General features: G+C 42.6%; 1 protein-coding gene and 1 long non-coding RNA gene across 9 annotated transcripts in view; one reads left to right on the plus strand and one right to left on the minus strand.

The window, feature by feature from the left end:
- ADK (adenosine kinase) overlaps positions 1 to 22,543 on the plus strand; it is a 555,104-nt gene that overhangs the window by 93,888 nt on the left and 438,673 nt on the right. The window lies entirely within an intron of this gene.
- On the minus strand, positions 1,242 to 7,748 carry LOC122466646. Its single transcript, XR_006292329.1, has 3 exons — positions 7,734 to 7,748; positions 4,621 to 4,662; positions 1,242 to 1,395 (listed from the first exon to the last, which is right to left on the minus strand). It is a non-coding gene; the product is annotated as an uncharacterized LOC122466646 (long non-coding RNA).

The following is a 22,543-nucleotide window of genomic DNA, read 5'->3' on the forward strand; positions in this document are numbered from 1 at the left end:
TCAAGCTTAACTGGCCATGGTGCTCTTCTTCTGGTGAATCAGACTCTAAAAGTTAAATTGCAAAAATGATGTTAAGTTGATGTTAATATCTTCAAATGCTTCAAAATATCACATAACATTCTGTTTGACTTTCATGTTTAGTTTTAGTGGATTTAATTTTAATTAAAAAGGAAATTCCTTGTGACTCCATGAGGGTGGAAGAAAAAAAATCAGATGTCTTTTAAAAATCAAGTTGATCAAATCTGGCACCACAAGTACTGAAGTGCATGTGCTTAAGGCATATGGTTATTGCATAGTGTCCCTATTGGTTGTTCAGGTGTCCAACTATATATTTCCGTATCTTAACATGTTTTAAGCTTAACCATAATTAAATACAGAAAAGAACACTAAACTTACAGTGCCACTTCAACCAAAGCACCAAATACTCCTGTTACTACAAAGCATTAGATTATCAAATGTTAAATCCAAATGAGTCAGCACAATGAGGTATCATGGATTGAGAAGATCAGATAATGAATGGATTGTGTGTGACTAAAATGAGCTTAAAGTGGTAAGTGAATGTCAGGGTCGTGTCATGTGTAGAGAGAGAGAGCTGTGTGAAGTGCACATATAGATATAAGCCTGTCCAGAAGGGTGTGTGAACACGTGTCCATTCATGAGAGTGATGTACCTGGCCGTATAAGTGTATAATACACACTCAGTTAGTGATTGTGTGTGGTTCTATGGAGAGAGGGAAATGTTTGGTAAGGCTGGGGGAATAGACTTTTTGTCTGGCCTCTGAGTACAGCATTGCAAAATTGTTGAAAATAAGTCTTATTCTGTCACTTCTGTGTACTTCTATAGCTCCAATTACCATAGAATCTGAGTGCCTAACAAGCATTAATTTATTTATCCGAGCAACAGCAATTAACGATGAGCCTTGAAGTGGTAGGTTGATCTTCACCTTTACTGTGTGAACGCCCCAGTTAACAGTGCAGAGAAGATCATGCTGTTAAGGTGGTCCAAATCTCTGTTTTAGAGACTGATGCAATTTATGCCAATGTTTCCTAATATGGAGGGATGTGAACCACAGCGTGGGTGCCAAACTGATCCGGGGGTTGAGGCAGAGAGGAGCAGTAGAGTAGAGGTAAACTGCATGACTCCAGATCTACTTCCCCTGTCCTGTCCCCACATACCCCTTGCAAACATGTTTTAAAGCCAACTTCTTCTAACCCTACTCTTGAGGTGGTCCTTAATGCTGATGTACATGGGAAGTACTCACATAGAGAGCCTCAGCAGGAGCTCCTCAGCCCCACTTTCTCTTTTCCGCTTTCCTGGTATTCACCTCTGCCGTGTGTGCATGCAGCTGGGTGCCCTGAATGGAGGCCCCCACCCTGATCCCCAAGAGCTTGTAGCCTTCAAAGGAAATAAGAAAGTGAGGCCATCAGAAAAGTAAATAGGCAAAAACTGACCAACAATAGAAATAAGAAAGATCAGAGGAAAACAGATAGAAAAGCATACTGAGGACCAGGCTTCAGAAGTGTGTTGGTGCATGCACTAAGTAAATACCGGGTTCAGGCTCATAAGAACGGCCATACTGGGTCAGACCAAAGATCCATCAAGCCCAGTATCCTGTCCTCTGACAGTGGGCACTGGCAAATGCCCCAAAGGGAATTAACAGACAGGTTATCATCAAGTGATCCATGCCCTGTCACCCAGTCCCAGCTTCTGGCAAACAGAGGCTAGGGACACCATTCCTGCCCATCCTGGCTAATAGCCATTGATGGCCCTATCTTCCATGAATCTATCTAGCTCCCTTTTGAACCCTGTTATACTACTGGCCTTCACAACACCCTCTGGCAAGGAGTTCCAGAGATTGACAGTGCGTTGCATGAAAAAATACTTTCTTGTTTTAAACCTGCTACCTACTAATTTCATTTGGTGGCCCCTTGTTCTTGTATTATGAGAAGGAGGAAATAACACTTCCTTATTTACTTTCTCTATACCACTCATGATTTTATAGACCTCTATCATATCCCCCTTTAGTCGCCTCTTTTCCAAGCTGAAAAGTCCCAGTCTTATTAATCTCTCTTCATACGGAAGCCGTTCCATACCCTAATCATTTTTGTTGCCCTTTTCTGAACCTTTTCCAATTCCAATATATCTTTTTTGAGATGGGACAACCACATCTGCACGCAGTATTCAAGGTGTGGGCGTACCATGGATTTATGCAGAGGCGATAGGGTATTTTCTGTCGTCTTATCTATCCCTTTCTTGATGATTCCCAACATTCTGTTTGCTTTTTTGACTGCCGCTGCACATTGAGTGGATCATTTCAGAGAACTATCCACAATGACTCTAAGATCTCTTTCTTGAGTGGTAACAGCTAATTTAGACCCCATCATTGTATATGTATAGTTAGGATTATGTTTTCCAGTCTGCATTACTTTGCATTTAGCAAAGTAATAACAGTGAAAACAAAACAGGACTGCTGTTTCGGAGAAGGTTCTTGCAATCCAGTGTGTAGATCAGTAGCTGGATTTTCAGTACTAAAATGGTTTCACACTATAAAGCCTGTAAATATTATGGGTAAATTAGTTAACTCATATCCAGTAGCTAGTTGTAAGTGCTCTATATTTAAGATGCAATTCCTCTCTTCAACTGAGTTTTGTTCTACCTTCCCCCTTGGATCCCCCTACTCTCAGAATGTAGATTCCTTGCAGGCCCATCTTGTTTCATATTATTTCTCAGGCATGATCAGAAAATCGAATGGTTCCCTCTTTAAATGAAGAGATTACCACTGGATGGTGCTATTGTTATGCTGTTTGAATTCTGCTCTTTGATAACATGGACACCATAAGCAACTCCTCCCCCCCCCCCCAAAAAAAAAAAAAAAAAAAACTGTGAAGCCTTGTTAAAAGAAAATTTGGTGTTACTGGGTCACAATACCAATGTGGAAATATTAATCCTTAACCTATACCTTTGAAAAGGTTGGAGCAGAGGGTAACTCTGTCTTGTGTGACCTGTATTTGCGCTTTGCAGATTAATGTTTAATATAAACTTGACAGTGAGCCCACTGTTTGATAATACAATTGTTTTTATTGTAGATGATCTTGAGGAAGGAGACACATAAGCCAATCAGCTCTGTAAAATCTGCATATTCATAAAAAGTCTAATTATCCATAAAGAGATGCTGAGTTACTGAAATTGTCACTTGGAATGCTTTTGTAACAAGGGGACTGTCTTTTAAAACGGCAGGGGTTACATAGTTAGCTATCTAATACATTTTTTTTAAAAAAGTTGTGACTGCTTTATGCAAATACAGTGCATTACCCCATATAAATGAGAAGGTAAATTAGCTTTTGAAAGCCCTTCATATTTTTTTTTTAGGTGGGAAAAATGAGTCCTCCATATAAATTTGCATTTCAAGCAGTAAGCAATTGCTTGAAAAAGTGCACCCGCTTTTAAAGATTGCAGTTTAATGATTAGGTTAGAGATGGAGAGTTAAAATGTCTAGAATGTTTTGAAATTTATCTTCAAGTATTGTATGAAGAATTGAAGATGCAATCCAATTTTTCCAATATGCTGAAGTTAAAAATGGTGTTATGATTTTTATATTCTTCCTCCTTTCTCTCTTCCTATGCTCCCCTTTCACCTGTACTTATTTCATTTGTTTGGATCTGCCCACAGAAGTTGCAGCATAAAACATCGGTTCAATTTTTAAAAGAAAATGAGTGCTACCAATGCCAGTCCTTAATTTAGTGGCACGCATGGAATTAGCGAAGAAGGGTGACCTTGTAAACAAGATGCATGTTTCAGAAGAGGTTTACTTGCTTGATGAACTCACTCATCTCTTACTGAAACCAAAGCTGCTTGTTGGCTCCATTTGCAGTAGGCCAGCCCTTCAGTTTGTTTATCATGTGTCCACTAAATCTGTCCTGTGAATTTAAACTTGCATTTGCTTGGTTATTTTTTGTGTAAATTTACTGTAGAAAAATATATACCTGTGCTGCTTTTGTTTGTTCTAAAAAGTAACAGTTCCTCTTATGAAGAAATTGGGAAGTATGGTGTGTCCCAAGCCCTCTAGTCTAAAAGGCAAGCTTTTCTGTATAATCGCTTATTTACTCCTCGGGGAATTCTGCATGCCCACAGAATTCATATCCCTCTGCAGAATTTCTTTGCTTCCCTGCAGAAAATGATGGGGAAGCAAAGGGAAGCTGTGCGGGAGTGGGGGTGAGACTGGGGACGCCCTTGGGCATAGTCTGGGGGAAGCATTGCCCCACAAACAGAGGCGAGGCATGCAGGGGGTCATGAAGGGTCACGTGTCGCTGCGCTCCCCCCCCTTTTTCTGCGAATTTTCAATTTTTTGGCGCAGACTTCCCTCAGGAATAATTGGTATTCACCAATGGATAATAGGAGTAATGGTTTCCTTGGGCACGTTTTGTTTTGAGGCTTTTTGTAGGATTTTTCCAAAGTAACATTCTCTCTGTTGCATTAAAAAAAGGAGCTAAAATATCTATATAACTTTTTAATAATTTTTATGCCTGTGAATGAACTAAGAATGAAATGTGTTTAAAAACCCCCACTAATTGAAATGAAAATTATAAATTAAGGTGACTAGATAAATGATTCAGGATATACCTTTTCATTTGTTTTCCTCTCCCGTTGTTCATGACCACCATCCTGTACGGAGAAAGGATGTGGTTCATATTAAATCCTCCAGCTTTTCGGTTGAGAGGAAGAATGGTGTGGACAGTCTTGAGAGAGGTAGATGCCCAATCCCTTCATCTCTAGAAATCAATACCTATACAGCGTATCCAGTCGTGGCCGTTGAAAAAAGCATGAACCCCAGATGCATTCCCAAATGTAGTTCTCACATGTTTTTTGGATGGGCCCGGCTCACTTAAGTTTTTTACTGTAGCTTTATTTTCTGACTGTTATGAAGCAACACATCCTATACTCATGTTTTAGTCAGTGTGAATGAATAGAGACAGGGTGTTCAACAATCAAGATCTAGCAATATTGTCATATTGCAGCAGTGGCTGTGTAGCATATGCTTTTAAATGTGTAATGTACAGTAGTCGTGATAGATTTCATATAACAAATTTGTTTCAGAGCATTCTACTTCAAATGTGATGAACAAGATAAATTTTAAAGATACCATCTGTTCAGGATTCTCATTCCTGGTGTTTATCTCCTTACTGTGAGACTGATGAAACTCCCGATGGTTAATGTTTTTGTTTTTCCAGTTTGAGCTATTTGTCTCCAATATTTTTTGATATTCATCAATTGTGCTTCACTATCTGCTTTTTTCAGCACTGCTAGTTTTGGTGACTTGGTATCTGCTCTTTGGTTCTCGCTGCATTCTGCATGGTAGTGCCTTGGCATTACCACAATGCTTCAACATCAGTATTTTCTCAGTATGTAAATTTTAATTTATGTTTCTCTCACCCTATCGATGGTTGACTTTGTGTGCTTCATTGCCAAAGTTCTGAAGGGTGTTTCAGTACCCTGTGATTCAGTGCTCTGGTGCTAGTGCTATTTGGAATGTGGTTCTGGGCTTAGTGCCTCAGCACCAAACTTTTTTCATGTTTGATACCATTATGGCTCTCTCCTTAACAGCTTTAGCTCCTGGCAGGATAGAAATCTTTAGGTGTGATGTTTTGGAATGGGTGGTGCTCTTAACGTTTCAAAAGCCATTTACCGGAACGACATACGCTTACAAATGGAAGCAGTTTGCAGTGTGGTAAATAAGCCATTGTGGACTTCTGCCCCAAAATTGCTAATCTGTTTATCTTCACTTGACTGGGTTTAACTATTACAGTCTATCATGAAGTAGGTTTTCTCAAGGCAAGGGAATCATCACTCCCTGTCTCAATGAGCTTTCCATCACAGATATCCAAAGGCAGCTTCATGGTCCTCTGTCTACACATTTACAAACCATTATTGCTTGGATTCTCCTGGACAGAATTCGGTTTGGTCTTTCTCTCTACTCCCAAACCCATTTCCAGGGTTATAGAGCCCAACCCCCTTAACAGATTTTTCTTTGTTTTGGGGGTGTACCTTATTTTTCATTGGACAACTTCTTCTTTTCTTCCCAGTTACTCATTTGTTCTACAGACTTGAATGTTGATTCATTCAGGTATCGCTAGATAAAACTCTCTTTCAGCTCACATTTTTGGCATTGGGTTTACTGTTCTTGCATGTTGCAGCTGAGCTTTCATTTTTCTTTAGAGACATCCTTCAAACTTTTTGCTCTGTAGGTATGAGAATCCAGCACAGCTTATATATTTGGAGAGGAAAACTGCAACCCTATTTTCCTGTTTGTATGATGATCTTTTTTTCTTTTTTCTATGCATCCGATGAAGTGGGCTGTAGCCCACGAAAGCTTATGCTCTAATAAATTTGTTAGTCTCTAAGGTGCCACAAGTACTCCTGTTCTTCTTTTTCAGGTTGCTCATTCTCCCTCCTCCCCCCATATCCACCTCCCATCATTGCTTAGATGTATACTTTTGGAGGTATTTTTCACTTTGCAATTTGATTTTTTTTCAGTTATCTTTGAGGCACATTGTTTTTTGTCCTGTCTTGTTCATTTTGGGATTTGTTTCTCTCTGCGACAGCTCTGCTTTTTGCTGTGGAGGGCAGCTTTTACATATAGCAGGGGTGATGTGCAATAGCCAATAAAGGCTTGTCTCACACTCAGTGCTGCTACGGGGATGTGAAAAATCTTTGACTTAGGGATGTTTTGGCAGCATCATTCTAAGATGATATTTAGGAATGAGAATTCTACAAAGATAATATCTTGGGAATAGCAGATATACAAGGCAAGCTCATTTTTTACTGTTACATCCTCACTAAATGTTACTCCTGAGAGACCTCTGCACTAAAAAATTCTGCAAAATTCTGCTTATTTTATTTGTCAAAGTAACGCAATATAATCACACCATTTTCAATTATTTGCTGAGAAGTATTTTGAAATAAATTACAAAAATAATTGAAAATGGTGTGATTATATTGTTGTTGTGTTTCTGTGTTATTTTGACACAATATGCAGAACTGTGAAGAATTTTAATTTTTTAAATTTTTTGACGCAGAATTCCCTCAAGAGTACCAGGGTTGCGTGTGGTGGGATCTGGATGTTGGCAGCTTGGTGAGGGGTCTGCGTACATGGGGGGAATCTGGATGCACAGGGTCTCGGTGTGGGGTTCTAGATGCAGAGAGAATGGGGATTTTGCAGGGGAGTCAAGGTGAAGGTGGTTAGGGCTGGGGGAGTGGGGCTTGGTGGGGTGGGGGGGTCAGAATGCACCTCATTGGGGCTCGGTGGGGTGGGGGGCTCCTGATGTAGAGGGTGAGGTTCGATGTGTGGTTCTGGGTGTGGAGGACTCCTGATGCAGGGGTAGGAGGCTCGGTGGGAGCGTCCTGGCTGCATGGGGGGAGGAAGGGGTCACTGTACAGGGAGTATATCCCCCTGTCCACCCAAACCCCACGCATCTGGACCCCCCTTCCCACCCAAACCCCACGCATCTGGACCCCCCTTCCCCACACACACTGAGACCCCCCTCTCCGTGGTGCAGAGCTTTCTGCAGCCAGAGGAAGTTTCTGGGGGTTGATCTGACCTAGCCCCAGCTGCTCCGTACAGGGGATGGGGAACTCCATCTCCGTCCTCCCTTTCCTCTCCCCCCACACCCCCAGCTGGGACTAAGGTCCCTGAGTGACTGGGGCATCCCCAAAATCCCCTCACCCTAGTGATTTACCTCTCCCCCGGCTGCCCAAACAGAGTGTCTGAGCTGCCAGGGAGGGGGAGAGTGAGTACTGGTGCAGCTTCTCTTTGCTTCCCCACAGAAACCATTTTCTGAAAGGAAGCAAAGAAAATCTGCAAGGGGGGGGCATTTTTCTGCTCTGCTGTAGTGGCGCTGAATTTCCCCAGGAATATAAGTGTGTAAGAAGCACATACAGAGATGATTTTTTTTTTAATTAAAATCCCAAAATCACAATATGATGTAACCTTTTATATTTAAATATACCATATTACGTCATGGTTTCTTTCCAAGTGCTTGAAGTTGTTTAAAACAACTTAGTTCAGTTGGTTGAACTTTGATCATAATGAAGAACATTTAATTGCACTGTGGGGAGATTTAACACTATGGTATTTATCTTGAGGGGAATTTTGTTTGCAAGTAAGCATTGTATATGTAAATATCTTAGTATCTTAAAACACTGATTTCTATAGAATAAAAAATGAGGTAATCTTTGGGTTGACATTCAAATTAGTATTAAACTGAAGAATGTAGTTATTAAAGAGAACAACTTGGAAAGCAGAAACTTGTTAAATATTTTAGATTTCTGCAATTGCTTCAGTTTATTCTAGAATAATTGAAGATATTAACTTTCCAGGCCCACCTCTATCAAATAAGTGCTCATATGGGGCCTGGACCTCTTGAATTTCCACACAAATTGGTGAGAGTGCAGGGAGCCTGCCCCAATCTGGTGAAGAAATGTTTGCAGTTACTGTGCTCACAGTACAGCACTCAGCTAGCAGATTGAATTTCCTTTAGTCCTCTAAAATGTAGCAAATTTGCATTGCTATGTAAATTCTCAGGAGTAGTGGTGAAGTGTTTTAAAAAAGAAAAGAAAGAAATGGGTAAACTATCCTAAACTAAACTCCATATTGTGTAAATGAGAAGTGGGTAAACTCTGTTTACTCGTGTTTACTCTGTGACTACGCTACTGGGGTGGAGCCTCTTTGTACTGTCAAAGTGCAATGGAAGCACGATCTCTGCGTGCTTGGGAGCACAGAGGAGAAATGTAAGCTTCTTTGAGGCACAGTTCTTCTAGCTGCCACTTGTATGGTGCAGCTCTGGACCACCCATTATGTGGGTCAGTACCTTACACACAAAGTCTGGTTCTTGATATACGTGAACTTTAAATTGTCCTCAGAAGCAGCTAACAGTAAAGGTCACTAGTATTATCTGCTACAACTCTGATGAATAAAAGGAAGGCTGCTGTTCTAAATTTATTTGTAAAATATCCTGGATTTGTGGTGACAGTGCTAGGAAAGGTGTTTTCTTTTGCCCTTCATGCAGCCCTGTCTGCGCTGTATCGTAAAACAGGCCCCAATGCAAGGACTTGCTAATTATAGCCAATCCAAATGTGGGTTGTGTGGCTCTAGCTCCTTATTTCAATGTTGAATATTGGTTGCCATTTTACCTGTGCAGTTTTCCTTATTTTGTTCTGGAGATAAGCCATAGCTTCCTTTCCAGTCCAATGTCTCATGCCAGAGAGAGAGAGAGAGAGATGACCTTCTCTCCTGACACTGTAAATCACAATGCAAATTCTCTACATTTAGAAGACTAAAAGATGAGCCAGCTCATTCTTCAGTTTCCTCACTGTGTACTACCCTCCCTTTCATTACTGCCAAAGTGTCACCATTTTTGTTGGCTCTGTATGTGAGAGTTGAAATGATCCTCAAACTTGAAACTTCTGGGGGCAAGGAAAAGCACTATCCATCAAGCTGTTTGGTAGTTGCGGGTGGTATTGTTAAACCTTGAAATGTGAACTTCTGTGTCTGAAACTCATGTTGGTTATGGTTAATGTGTATATAAGAAGCTTTTATTTCTTAAGAATAAACAATTGAAGACATAGTGAAGAGTTCAACACTGCACTCTTGGAAAAGAATAACTACTATATTGGGATTTGAAGATATTAAGTATCTTTACAGGACTTGGGCATTACTGTCAGCTAGGACAGGTGCTCATCTGTTAATTATGGAGCCTTGTTCACTGATAAGGTTCTATCTGAAGATTAAAAAGAAAACACACAAATGTAGAGGAAGTAAGTGATAACTGGCTGTTGTCGGTGATGATATACTATACTTCGATTATTATGTGGAACTTGCTACTAAAAAAACATACTAATGCAGTTTATGAATGTGGCTTTCAATCAGCTTCTGGGTGGCTCTCCATCCTGCAGTTTAAGGTGTTAGTTACATTGGTTCTGGCAACCTCAGAAACCACTTTTCACCTTCTGTGATACTTTGATGCAGAAGATAAGAGAGGCCGCAATGTCCTTCTTGGTTTCTGGATTTGAACAGTGGCTGTGTGACAGCCTCTGGAGAAGAATGTAGGATATATTTATTTGGCTTGGCTATGTTCAGTTTTGGTTTTTGTTTTGGCTATTGCTGCATACAGGAGTTAAGGGGATTTTAATGTCCAAGTAATTTAAATAAAACTTCCTTTACTGTGGAACATGCTGTATGATCAGTGTATTTCATCAGAGATTTCAGTCACATCATGTGTCATGGCAACCACAGCACAGCTCTTCTTAAATAGCCTTAATAGTACTGCAGGTTGCTTATATCATTCATTTTTAAAATTTTCCTTACAATACCTAAATGTCACGTTGATTACTGCTTGCAAAATTAAAAAGTGGTGGTACATAATCAACATTTTCTTGGTATGAGTAGAAGCAGTACATACAAATTACTCCTGATTTGTCCCACCCAAAATCTGTGTGACATGGATATTAGCCGCTCAGTAATGGAACTACAACATTGAAAACTTTTTTGACGCACAGGATGCAAAGTAATTTGGAATACCAGATGCACAATATTGGAGCCCAGTTTAGGGAAGCAAAAAATGCAAATCCCTTTCTGTTCCACCTAGACTGTGGCTATGCAGAGTATCTTATAACTTTTAACATTTGTTGGCTCTTTTACTTCAAGCTACTTTATCTCTTTGTCTTATAAAATTGTCCTCTTATTTTGGGTAAATCAAAATCCACCTCTTACTTCCTAATAGGTAGACCGATTACTCTTCCTTATGGTATACACATCACGGTAAATTGGCCTGCTTTGTGGATCCTCAAGTCAGCCAATGTCTGCTGTTGACTGACTTGAATAGAGGTACTGTTTATCTTTCACTGTCTGCCTTCCCCATGTAGCCTTCTTAAAATTAAGTGTGGAGGTCCCTGAAAGTGACCTCAGTGCTTTGCAGACATTACCGTTTTCCCTCTCTGAGGTGGGTTTTAGAATAATTTCTCATCTAGTGGGGAAGATGGCAATGAGGGCAGAAGGGCATCTGATCCAATTGTAGTGGGTTTGTGGGGTGGCAGTGAAGTGTTTTGTTTCTTTGTAGCCTGAGATGTTCTGTTTTGTGGGGTTTTTAGCCTCTTTTGGTTTGGTCTGTTTTACCCCGCATTGTTGATCAGAAGCAATGTTTTCCATTAGACAAGATTATGTGGTTATGACATAATTATTGACTACATGGATCAGCTCCTTTGATTTGACCAGATTCTGTTTTTCACAAAACTTCAGGGAATGGGTGAAAAGGACGCTCAAGGTCACTTTGGCGCTCCCCTAAAACAGTCAGGGGCCAGTTTTGTCTCAAAGGAACTTGCAGCAGCCTTAGGAGAGAGACTCAAAATTCCACTGGCCCACAACAACCCCAACAGATCATTGCTTTAACAGGGGATCACCAGAGCATATAGCACTTTACTAAGTTCCCCATAATATGCCTGTGGGGAGAAAGGGCTGTTGTAGAGCCTGCTGTTCTGGCTCAGGAGTTCCTAAGGGAATGGGGTATGGAGGTGGGGTTTAGGGATCTGGGCTGTTTGTTTTTAAACTTTTTAGAAATTTTATTCTTGAACTTTGACATTTGAGGCTTATCACGTCCATTCGGGAAATCTCTTTTAAAAACTCACGAGACTGTTTGAATTTGTGGTGAGTTCTGTAATATGTGTTTAAACTTCAGAGAGAAATCAGTTAAATTCCTAAACTTTTGAAAAAGCACTACCATATATCAAAATGTCAAAAGACTAAACAGTGGAAAACTGAGTTACTTTCATGTAACTGGAAAGGTTGATGATTTCTTTGGATCTCTTTGGTGAAGTGTAGCATTTTGACCTTCCCTGTCTCTGCTCATGGGCAAGATTTCCCTAAGGCTCAGTTGTTTTTACTTTATAACTGTATGTTCTAATCTTGCTTAAATTCCTATAGTATTCATGGTGAAGTCATTGAAACTCGTTTGTTAGCCTTGCATTGGAAAGACACACATGCTTATCTTAAACTACATGCATCAAATTGATTGGGAATTGGTCCATTAGTTACATTGATTTAAAGTGCCAGAAAATTGATCTAAATTTCATAATTTAAGAATGCAAACAGTTTCTCTTATTTATGGGAGGATGATTTATTTAGAGACCAACTGGAGCATGAGTATGTGGATAGTTAAATAGATAATGGAAATACAGTAGTTGACGGGGTAGGACTAAGAGTGCAGTCACAGTGTGTTTATGGAATACTTTCGTTGCAACCCAGTGAAAACCAAGCATACTCTGGATATCTGTGTTTCTTGTCAGAACTTCTAGGTTCATAGCATCACATTTTTAACACTGGCATGTCTTTCGCTATCCTTTTTCTAGTGTTTTGAAGATTGTTAGCAAGCATCATGTCTACTTAATGTACCTTTTTAAATAAAAAGCTTTTCAGTTGTAATGGATGAAGTAGTGTGCTTCTGTAATGTATTCAGAAAAGTTGCTGAAATTGTGGACTGGGAGATTTCAAAAGATTAATATGCAGGAAAGAGTGGGGAGGTATAAGAAAACGCTGCAGTTATATTGGGACACAGTCGTTTGAAAGAGGAAAACTTTCAAGTCTCAGTTCTTGCTATTAAGCCTCTATCTGCTCACATAACTTTGAGTGCTTGTGTAATACAAATCCCACTTCTAGTTCCATGGAACCAGCAATCCCTGTATGAACATGCAGTAAACTGTTGAATGCCGAGGATGTCCATATATTCACAGAGATTCAAATCATGGAGAAGTTGGATTTATTTTAACATGAATCTTTTAGAACTTCAGGGGTTCTGTGAATAGCTCTGAAACAAAGGAATTGGAAACGTGTTTCAAACTGAAGTTGACGTGTTTGCACATTTGTTTTCCCCATTTTTTATATAAATTTGAATGAAAAGTCTAAAGATGACTTTCGTGATGAATTTCTTTAAAAATATATCTTTTCATTTGGACAGACCACTCATTGCTTATGGTTCATCTCTGTATTTGGTACATTCTTACATTAATGAAATAAATTTAAAGTTGTGAATTTTAAATTAATGAAAGGAAATTGAGCATTAATATTCTCACCATAACCATAATCCGTCCCTTTCGTGCACAGGTAACGTTTTTTATTTTACTGTATATATTCAAGCATAAATTTATTACTACATTTTGTGCTAAAGCTAAACAATTGTTGTGCAAGTGTTATTACATAAACAGCGAAATACATAAATTTAGGGCATACAGTAAAGTAAAGCAGTATAAATTATGGATTACATTTGTATGATACTGTCAGGGTTCCTTCCCCATTCTGAACTCTGGGTACAGATGTGGGGACCCGCATGCAAGACCCCCTAAGCTTATTTTTACCAGCTTAGGTTAAAAACTTTCCAAAGGCACAAATTCCACCTTGTCCTTGAACAGTATGCTGCCCCACCAGGTGATTTAGACAAAGAATCAGGGAAAAGGACCACTTGGAGTTCCTCTTTCCCCCAAAATCCCCCCAAGCCCTTCCACCCCCTTTCCTGGGGAGGCTTGAGAATAATATCCTAACCAATTGGTTACAAAATGATCAAAGACCCAAACCCCAGGGTCTTGGAACAATGGAAGAATCAGTCAGGTTCTTAAAAGATGGATTTTATTCAAAAAAGAAAGGTAAAAATCATCTCTGTAAAATCAGGATGGAAAATACTTCACAGGGTACTCAGATTCAAGAACACCGAGGATTTCCCTCTGGGCAAAACTTTAACGTTACGAAAAAAAGCAAACCAGGAATACACCTTCCCTCTCAGCACAGAGAAAAACACAAGCCAAAACAAAGATAAGCTAACGCGTTCCCTTGCTAGTACTTATGAGTTCTAATGGAGTTGAAGTTCCTGCTTCTTTTGACTCGGTCTCGGCAAGCACACGGAACAGACAGACGAAGAACAGAAAAACAAAGCCCCCCCCCCCCCCACCCTGATTTGAAAGTATCTTGTCCCCTTATTGGTCCTTTTGGTCAGGTGCCAGCCAGGTTACCTGAGCTTCTCAACCCTTTACAAGTAAAAGGATTTTGTGCCTCTGGCCAGGAGGGATTTTATAGTACTGTATACAGGAAGGTTGTTACCCTTCCCTTTATATTTATGACACACACCCCCAAATCACAGATCGTGTTGGACAGTCGGTTCCACACTGGCTGTGATTTCTTCCTGGAGCTCTAGGAGAAAACAGAGTAGTAAGACACATGTACCTTTAGATATATTACTGACTATATAAAAAACTAACAATATTTTTCACATTTCAAGGATGATTTTAACCAGTTGATTCTGGGAAACTTTCACTGGAGAGTGCATCAGCCACTTTGTTAGAAGCTCCTGAAATGTTTTATATTTCAAAATCAAAATCTTGGAGAGCTAAACTCCGCCAAAGAAGTTTTTTGTTATTTCCCTTGACGGTATGAAGCCACTGTAGCACAGCATGGTCGGTTTGCAGGTGGAAACGCCGTCCCCAAATGTATGGGCGTAGCTTTTCCAGAGCGTAGACAATGGCGTAACATTCCTTTTCTCTGATTGACCTGTGGCTTTCCATTTCAGACAGTTTTTTGCTGAGAAACACAACAGGATGGAATTCTTAATCTGGTCCTTCCTGCATTAAGACTGCTCCCACACCACGCTTGGACGCATCTGTGGTTACTAGGAATGGTTTGTCAAAGTCCAGGGCCCTTAGCACAGGGTCAAACATGAGTGTCGGTTTAAGCTGGTTAAAGGCCTTCTGACACTCTTCAGTCCACTGAACTGCATTTGGCTGTTTCTTTTTGGTTAGGTCTGTTAGTGGGGCGGCGATTTGGCTGTAGTGCGGTACAAATCAACTGTAATATCTGGCCAAGCCTAAGAAGGATTGGACCTGTTTCTTTGACTTTGGGACAGGCCACTTTTGGAGAGCATCCACTTTGGCCTGTAGGGGTTGATAGTCCTTTGACCCACCTGGTGTCCAAGGTAAGTCACTCTGTTTAGGCCTATTTGACACTTCTTAGCCTTAACAGTGAGTCCTGCCTCCCTTATGCGCTCAAAGACTTTTTGCAGATGCTCCAGGTATTCTGCCCATGAATCAGAAAAGATGGCCACATCGTCAAGGTAGGCGACTGCATATTCTCGCAATCCCGCTAGGAGACCGTTCTACAAGTTTTTGGAAGGTGGCGAGGTGCATTCCGCAGCCTGAAAGGGAGCACATTAAATTCATACAGACCGACATGGGTGATGAAGGCTGACCTTTCCTTGACGGATTCATCTAGCTGTACCTGCCAGTACCCCTTGGTTAAGTCCTAAGGTAGAGATGAACTGGGCCCATCCCAGTTTCTCCAATAGTTCATCTGTGCATGGTATCTGGGAGAGTTACAGCATTTAGCTTATGGTAGTCCACACAAAAACATATCTCCCCATCTGGTTTGGGAACTAGAACCACTGGAGATGCCCATGCACTGTTAGAGGGGCGGATTACACCCATCTGTAGCATATCCTGGATCTCCTGTTCTATAGCAGTTTTAGCTTGAGGAGACACCCGTAAGGTTGGGCTCTAATTGGGTGAGCATTACCTGTGTCAATGGAGTGGTATGCTCGTTCGGTCCATCCTGGGGTGGCTGAGAACATCGGCGTGAAGCTACTGCACAGCTCCTTGATCTGTTGTCGCTGCATATGTCCAAGGGTCATGGAGAGGTTCACCTCTTCCACGCCACCGTCACTTTTTCCTTCATAGTAGACACCTTCAGGCCACTCAGCGTCATCTCCTCCCTGGGCTGTAAACTGATAAACCTTTAATTCTCTGGAATGAAAGGGCTTTCGAGAATTAATATGGTATACCTTAGGCTTTAGGGTTGAGGTGGGAAATGCTATGAGATAGTTAACTGCTCCCAGGTGCTCTTGGACCGTGAATGGCCCTTCCCACGATGCTTCCATCTTATGGGCCTGAAGCGCCTTCAAGACCATGACCTGGTCCCCCACTTTGAAGGAACGCTGTCTGGCATGTTTATCATACCAGGCTTTTTGCTCTTCCTGAGCATCTTTTAGGTTTTCTTTAGCAAGGGCTAAAGAGTCTCGGAGGGTGTTTTGTAGGTTGGTTACAAAGTCCAGAACTTTAGTTCCTGGAGAAGGCGTAAAACCCTCCCATTGCTGCTTCACCTACTGTAATGGCCCCTTAACCTTGCAGCCATACACAAGTTCAAATGGTGAAAACCCTAAACTGGGATGTGGTACAGCCCTGTAGGCAAAGAGCAACTGCTGTAACACTAGGTCCCAGTCATTGGAGTGCTCATTTATGAATTTATGTATCATGGACCCCAAAGTTCCATTAAACTTCTCCACCAGGCATTTGTTTGCTTGGTGGTAAGGGGTGGCAACCAAGTGATTTACCCCATAAGCTTCCCAAAGGCTTTTCATGGTCCCTGCCCCGAAATTAGTTCCCGAATCTGTAAGGATTCGGAGGGCCAACCTACCCTGGCAAAAATGTCTGTTAGTGCCTGGCACACACTTTTAGCCCTAGTGTTGCTTAGAGCTACTGCTTCCGGCCATCAGGTGTCAAAATCCATGAAAGTCAGTAAGTACTGCTTTCCTCTGGGTGTCTTTTTTGGAAAAGGACCCAGAATATCCACAGCTACTCGCTGAAATGGAACCTCAATGATGGGGAGTGACTGGAGAGGGGCTTTGACCTGGTCTTGAGGCTTTCCCTTCTTTGGCATACCTCACAAGACCGGACATAGGCAGAAATATCCTTGCCCATTCCCTCTCAGTGGAACGACTTCCCCAAACGGTCTTTGGTCCTGTTCACCCCAATATGGCCACTAGGATGATCTGGGCTAAGCTCAAGAGCTTTTCCTGATACTTGGTTAGAACTACCAACTGTCTTTGAGGATGCCAGTCTTCCCGGTGTCCACCAGAAAGAGTTTCCTTGTATAAAAGTCCTCTTTCTACAACAAACCTGGATCAATTAGAAGAGCTGAGAGGCGGTGGGTTGCTCTCTGGAGGCTTTCATCTGCTTCCTGTTCGGCCTGGAACTGTTCCCTTGATGCTGGAGACATCAGTTCCTCAATGGATTGTGGACTTGGGCTTGGTCCCTCTGGAAGCGATGCGGGTGATGGGGCTGTTTTCGCTGACTGTGAACCATTCTCTGCTGGTGCACTGTGTGGTATTTCAGGCTCTGGCTGAGTCTCTAGTGTATCTGCTTACTACTTATACTGTTATCTGCTGCTGCTGCCAGTACAGGCTCGGTGGTGGCCTCGGGTGTTGGAGCTGTAGGTGGGGTTGCAAGCGCTGGACTCAGTGCTGGCAATGGTTCTGGTGCTGGTTGCTTCGCCAGTTTCGGTTCGGGGACTGGCTTTGGCTGGGTCTCTGGGACTGGGTCTGCTACGGCCATTGCAGTTGTTGGCAGTTCTGGTTCCACCACCTCCATCTGGGTCTCTGGTAACACAGACTGGGCCCTGGTAGAAGGCTCAGGAACAGGGATAGGTGTGAAAGCTTGCTTAGCCTGGCTGCAGGTGACCAGCTTCACATGGCTAGCTTCTCATGATTGGCCAAGTCTTCCCCCAGCAGCATGGGAATGGGATAATCATCATAGACTGCAAAAGTCCACATTCTTGATCAGCCCTTGTACTGGTCAGACAACTCGGCTGTAAGCAAATCAAAAGAGTTGGACTTGAATGGTTGAATCATCACTTGGGCCTCTGGGTTGATTAAGTTGGGGTCCACTAAGGATTGATGGATAGCTGACACCTGCACTCCCGTGTCCCTCCACGCTGTAACCTTCTTCCTGCCCACACTCACAGTTTCCCTCCGCTCTGAGGGTATCTGGGAGGCATCTGGGCCTGAGGACCTTTGGTGTAACCCCGGTGCAATGAACTGTAATCTGTTGGGGTTCATGGGGCAGTTGGCCTTTACATGCGCCAGCTCATTACATTTAAAACATCACCCAGCTGACTGGTCACTGGGGTGAGGTGCGTTGCTGGAGAATGGTGTGGTGGGACAATAAGGGGTCTGGGGTTTTCCTTGGGGTGTAGGTGGGGCCTTGGGCTGCCCCTGGTGGTGTGGTGTGGTCTCAGGGTGTCTCTTCTGGTATCCACCCAAACTGTGACCAGGGTTGTTACTTTTGGCTACCCCCACCCATTTGGTTCCAATTTTCCTTGCCTCCCTGGCGGTCTGGGACTGCTCATATTGATCACCATAAGAAGCAAGACTTTCTGTTGAGTCCATTTTCTTATCCCATAACCACTGTTTTACATCATCATTGGTCATAGTCAGGAACTGCTCCTGTATCATTAAATCACCCAGTCCTTCAAAGCTAGTCATATCCCTTCCTTTGACCCATTTACCGAACAGATTCTTCATCTCGTTTATATAAGCCACATTACTTAGTCCAGCCCCTCTCTTAAGGGCTCTAAATTTTACTCTGTAGGTTTCAGGTGTAACCTGAAATTGTTTCAAAACCAAGTCCTTAAATTTACCATAGTTTGAAGCATCATCAATGGGCGTCTTATTGAATATGTCCAGAGCTCTGCCAGTCAATTTTGCTGTCAATGTGGTCATCTTGTGATCATCAGGAATTGCATGGAGGGTGCACAGTCTCTCAAAGGTGATGAAATATTCAGCAATATCACTGGATTCATCATACTGTGGACATAGTCGCTCCCATTTGTGGATTTTTGGGGAAGGATTGTTAGGGTTATCCGGTGGACCTATCTTAGCCCTTTCCAGATCTAAGCACTTCAGTGCTAACTCCGCCTCCAAGCGGTGCTTCTCTGCCTCTCCCTCCATGCGTTTTGCCTGTTTCCTCTCCTCTGCTTCCAACTCCAAGCTTTTTAAGGCTATCTGTCTGTCATGTTCTTTTTGTCTCTATTCAGCTTCAGATTTAGCTAATTCTAGTTTCTGTTGGACATTGCGTTTCGCCATCCTAGCTTCTGCTTGCGTAGCTCACCCGAGAGCTAGAAAGAAAAAAAAAAACCTGCTTGTGAATTTTCTGGCTGTAATCTAACACCTCTGCCTTCAGGCAGAGAAAAAAACTCCAGCTGTTCTCAGCTCCTGCTTTTCCCAAGCAGCTAAAAGAAGAAAAAAACATTTCTAAGGTTTGTGCTTCTAATTCAAAATGATCTCTGGTTCAAAATGATACCACCGCTCTGCCACCATGTCAGGGTTCCTTCCCCACATCTGTAGCCCAGAGTTCAGAGTGGGGAAGGAACCCTGACATATCCAAAAAAATGTCATTGGTATATTTTTAACCAGTTCAGTCAATTTGGTCTATATTTCCCCAAGCTTTTCATTTATTAAGTGGTTATAGGGAGTCAGTGATTCTACTTCTCAACAAATCTTTATCATCTATATTCCTATGGGGGGTAATAGTCTTTGTTCTATAAACCTCTCCCCCAGATTGTAAATATGCATATTTACATAAGAACGGACATACTTGGTCAGACCAAAGGTCCATCTATCCCAGCACCCTGTCTTCCGACAGTGGCCAATGCCAGGTGCCCCACAGGGAATGAACAGAACAAATAATCATGAAGTGATCTCTCTGATCACCCATTCTCAGCTTCTGGCAAACAGAAGCTAGGGACGCCATCCCTGTCCATCCTGGCTAATAGCCATTGATGGACCTATCCTTTGTGAACTTATCTAGTTCTTTTTTAAACTAGATGAGGAATTTAATTGTATTCCTGCTCTTCACTTGTCTCCTTAGATTGTAAACTCTTCAAAACTGGACTAGGTCTCTGTGTGTACTTTTTACAAGGCCTAGCAAAAGGGGGACCCTTCTTAATTGGGGTTTCTGGGCACTAATATAAAATAAATATTAAGTAATAATACTAAATAGTGCCTGGTCCTCCAAAACCTAAGGCCTTATGTCAACACTCAAAAAGCACTATAATAAAAATCGATATGGCAAGTTCACAGTTACTCCCTCTGACAGCAGAGCGTGCCCACGCTTGGGGCACTAGCATCGACAGTGTGAGCAGTGCACTGTGAGTACCTATCCCATAGTCCAGCTTGACACCTTCAGTCGCTTGGTCTTGTGGGAACGCAGAGCAGATCGTGGCACATCTTGGGACTCGGCTCAGTGTCCCGTGATGCATTGTTTTCTGTCCCAGCATTTCATGGGCTTTCAGCTTGCTTTTGCAGCATTTTTCAACGGCCCTTCTTTGCTGTGCACCCCGGCGGGATGGAGATGGGATGGATCCTGCACTGCTCTCCTATGCTCTGATAACTGTCATGAAGACATCGTGGGTGGCAGTGCAGTTAATCATGAAGTTGCTAACTGAAGAAGACTCCCAGTTGCCTGACACGCTGTGTGATAAGGATAGGAGCAACTTTAGATAGCACAGAACAGCTGCAGAGGGTGGATTATTGCTTTTGGGCTTGGGAAACAAGCACAAAATGGTGGGATCATATCGTCATGCAGGTATGGGATGATGAGCAGTGGCTACAGAACTTTTGGATGCGGAAGGCCATCTTCCTGGAACTAATATGTGGAGCTCCCTCAGCACTGTGGCAAGGGACACCAGAATGAGAGCTGCCCTATCATTTGAGAGTGTGTGGCAATCGCTTTGTGGAAGCTGGTGACTCCAGACTGCTACCGGTCGGTTCGTGAATCAATTGGAATCAGGAAGGCGACCGTTGGGGCTGCATTAATGCAAGTGTGCAGAACAATTAATCACATGCTGCTACAAAGGACTGTGACTCTGGAAAATGTGCGTGAAATAGTGGATGGCTTTGCAGAAATGGGTTTTCCGAACTGTGGAGGGGGATAGATGGCACACACATTCCAATTTTGGCACCAGACCACCTTGTGATGGAGTACATCAATAAGAAGGGGTATTTTTCTATGGTGTTGCAGGTGCTTGTGGATCACCATGGACGTTTCACTGACATCAACGCGGGGTGGTCCGGGAAGGTGCATGACCCGCGCATCTTCAGGAACATCTGCCTGTATAGAAAGCTACAAGTGGGGACTTTCTTTCCAGACCAAAAGATTACAGTGGGGGATGTTGAAATGCCCATAGTGATCCTGGGAGACGCAGCATACCCCTTAAAGCCATGGCTCATGAAACTTTACACGGGAAACCTGGACAGTAGTAAGGAATGGTTCAACAACAGGCTGAGTATGTGCCGGATGACAGTTGAATGTGCCTTTGGCAGATTAAAGGCGCACTGGTGATGCCTTTTTGGCAGACTAGACCTCAATGAGGATAATATTCCCTTGGTCATAGCCGCATGCTGTATGTTGCATAATCTTTGTGAAGCTAAGGATAAAAGGTTTGCTCAACGTGGAGGTTGAGGCAGACTGCTTGGCTGCTGATTTTGAGCAGCCAGATACCAGGGCTATCAGAGGGGGGCAATTCGAATCAGGGAGGCTTTGAGGCAACACTTTGAAAATGAGAACGAGTAATGTACATCTCTGTGATTGGTGCTGCAATGTTACATTACATGTAGTTTTCCAAGGAAGCAATAATGACATTTGGGGCCTTACATTCTAGTAAGCAAATGATTAAACTACCTGTGTATATATTGGTAGTGCCTTCTATCTCAATTTGTAGGAAACAAAGATGAGTTACAATTCAAAAACTTTGCTTTTATTGCAGCCGACTAGGGAAAAAATTCTAAAATTCTTCAACACTTTTCCACAAGCAGGGGTCATTGTAGCAGGTATCTCACTGTTGAGGGTAAGCAGGGAAGTGAGGGTACATCTACTATACATGGCTTCTGCCATGGTCCCTATACTGCTTGTCTGTGTGCTGCTTTTGTCCTTGCACAAGTGATTGCTGAATGGCATGGGAAAGTTTCCTACAATGGGGGAAGGAACAAAGCATCTCTGCCAAGGAACCTTCGGCAGAGGATTACTGAGTACCTCCAGGAAACTTTCCTAGAGATCTCTCTGGATTCCCGTGAGATCTCAGTGTACATCAACACCCTGTTTCGCCATACTGATTAGCTACACAGGGAAATGTCCAGCGCACACAAACACAGCCAGCCGTGTACATTTCTATACCCTGAACCTACCTCTGCACTACACAAACCACAGCTACTTACTAGGTGTCTCTTATCCTACTTCTTGCTCACCAGAGAGCAACTGCTGACACTGGTAGACAACCTCCGGAGTCGTGAACAGTTCCTGGCTGCCTGCCAAACCTGGGTGACCCTGCCGGCAGCTCAGCATCATTGTCTAATTCCACCTCTTCATCAGTGACTTCATCCTCCGGGTTAGGTCTTCTTTCTGCTGCCTCCAGGGCTGCTGAAGTATCCACAGCGTTCTTGGTGGTAGACTTGGGGTCGTCACGAAGGATAACATCCAGCTCCTTATAGAACCGGCAGGTCTTAGTTGCAGCACCGAAGCAACCGTTTGCATGGTACGCCTGCCTCAGCTCCTTTATCTTTGCTCTGCACTGTGGTGTGTCCCAACTATAGTCCTTTTCACACGAGCCTTGGGAAATCTGCCGGTAGGTATCCCAATTCCTACGGCTCAAGCGCAGCTGGGATTGCACAGCCTCCTCTCCCCATAATAT

The sequence above is a fragment of the Chelonia mydas genome, chromosome 7 (assembly GCF_015237465.2).
Source record: "Chelonia mydas isolate rCheMyd1 chromosome 7, rCheMyd1.pri.v2, whole genome shotgun sequence".
NCBI classification, from domain to species: domain Eukaryota; kingdom Metazoa; phylum Chordata; order Testudines; family Cheloniidae; genus Chelonia; species Chelonia mydas.